The sequence below is a fragment of the Colobus angolensis genome, unplaced genomic scaffold (assembly GCF_000951035.1).
Source record: "Colobus angolensis palliatus isolate OR3802 unplaced genomic scaffold, Cang.pa_1.0 Scaffold138, whole genome shotgun sequence".
Lineage (NCBI taxonomy): Eukaryota > Metazoa > Chordata > Mammalia > Primates > Cercopithecidae > Colobus > Colobus angolensis.
In genome coordinates, this window is record NW_012114466.1 from 2,183,654 (window position 1) to 2,186,117 (window position 2,464).

Genomic DNA, 2,464 nt, shown 5'->3' on the forward strand with positions numbered 1-2,464 from the left:
TGGTGATGGTGATAGTGGTGATGGTGATGATGATGGTGATGGTGATAATGGTTATGGTGGTGATGGTGATGGTGATGATGGTGGTGGGGGCTATGATGATTATGGTGGTGAATGGCGATGGTGATGTCTCTACTAAAAATACAAAAATTATTCGGATATGGTGACATATGCCTGTAGTCCCAGCTACTCAAGAGGCTGGGGTGGGAGGATCACTAGAGCCTAGGAGGTCGAGGCTGCAGTAAGCCAAGATTGCACCACTGCACTCCAGCCTGGGTAACAGAGTGAGACCCTGTCTCAAAAAGAGAAAAGGTCATGAGTAACGGCTTCTTTATCTCCCAGGGTCATTACAAGGACCCAGTGATGTCATTTCAATGAGATGTATTTGTTTACAGGGCAGCAGGTAAATACCAGAAGTTAGTAAGGGTAGGATTTAGGGATAGGAGGGAACAGAGAGATCTGGAAATGAGATCAACCTGTAGTAGGGTGGGCCCTAAATCCAGTGACAAGCTCTTATAAGAGAAAACAAGGGGAAATAGACACACAGAGCTGAAGGCCATGTGAAGATGGAGGCAGAGATTAAAGCAATGTATCTATGAAGCTAGGAAAATTCAGCTCTAGGGCTGTACCCTCAAGCCACTGAATATGTGGTTCTGCACGTTTATTTTGTACGTGTTCTACACTGTGTAGCTCTGTAGGCTGAAGAACATGGCATTTGAGATGTGACTCACTAGAGCAGACTGGGGAGGCAGGAGTCACCCGGACACTGCAAGAAACAATCTTTTCATTATTTAGCATAAGGCTGATCCTTTACTTTTATTTGTTTTATTTATTATTATTTTTTGAGATGGAGTATCACACTGTCGCCCAGGCTGAAGTGCAAGAGTGTGATCTCCGCTCACTGCAACCTCCGCCTCCTGGGTTCAAGTGATTCTCCTGCCTCAGCCTCCAGAGTAGCTGGGATTACACGTACCTGCTACCATTCCCGGCTAATTTTTTGTATTTTTAGTAGAGACCGGGTTTCACTATGTTGGCCAGGCTGGTCCTGAACTCCTGACCTCATGATCCACCTGCCTCAGTCTCCCAAAGTGCTGGGATTACAGGTGTGAGCTACCACACCTGGCCTTATTTTTTTTTTAATTTTTTTTTATTTTTGGAGACAGAGTCTTGCTCTGTTGCCCAGGCTGGAGTGCAGTGGTGTCATCTTGGCTCACTGCAACCTCCACCTCCCGGGCTCAAGAGATTCTTCTGCCTCAGTCTCCTGAGTAGCGGGGATTATAGGTGCCCACCATCATGACTGGCTAATGTTTGTATTTTTAGTAGAGACAGGGTTTCACCATGTTGGCCAGGCTGGTCTTGAACTCCTGACCTCAGGTGATCTTCCCACCTCGACCTCCCAAGGTGCTGGTGTAGCAGGACGAGCCATAGACAAAACTCAGACACCGAGTTAAAGCAGGAAGGGGTTTATTCGGCCGGGGGCATCGGCAAGACTCCTGTCTCAAGAGCCGAGCTCCCCGAGTGAGCAGTTCCTGTCCTTTTAAGGGCTCACAACTCTAAGGGGGTGTGTGTGAGGGGGTCGTGACTGATTGAGCAAGCAGGGGGTACGTGACTGGGGGCTGCATGTACTGGTAATTAGATTGGAACAAAACGGATAGGGATTTTCACAGTGCATTTCTATACGATGTCTGTAATCTGTAGATAACAGAACCAGTTAGGTCAGGGGTCGATCTTTAACTACCAGGCCCAGGGTGCGGCGATGGGCTGTCTGCCTGTGAATTTCATTTCTGCCTCTTAGTTTTTACTTTTTCTTTCTTTGGAGGCAGAAATTGGGCACAAGACAATATGAGGGGTGGTCTCCTCCCTTACTGGGATTACAGACATGAGTCACCATGCCCGGCCCCCTTCCCATTATTCTAAACATAAGAACTTGAACACAGAATAAAGAACCATGTGCAAATGACTTTATTTTTCTTCCTGTTTATCTTATGGCTTCATTTAAAAATGAATAGGCTATCTTTTAGAACAGTGTTAGGTTTACAAGAAAATTGAGTAGCAAGTACAGAGGGTTCCCATATGCTCCCTTCCCACAGACCCCTTGTTCCCCTATTATTAATGTCTCATGTTATAACGGGTGGTACATTTGTTACAATTGATTAGCCAACACTGACACATCATCATCACCCAGAGTTTATAATTTACATTAGGGGTCACCCTGTGCACATTCTGTGGATTCTGACAAATGTATAATGACATGTACCCACGGTTACAGCATCACACAGCGAAGCTTCACCGCCCTAAAAATCCTCGTGCTCTCTCTGCCTGTTCATCCCTCCCTCCCCCAGCCCCTGGCAACCACTGATGTTTTTACTATTTCTATAGCTTTGCCCTTTTTGAAAAGTCAGGCTGGGTGTGGTGGCTCATGCCTGTAATCCCAACACTTTGGGAGGCCAAGGTGGGTGGACCATCT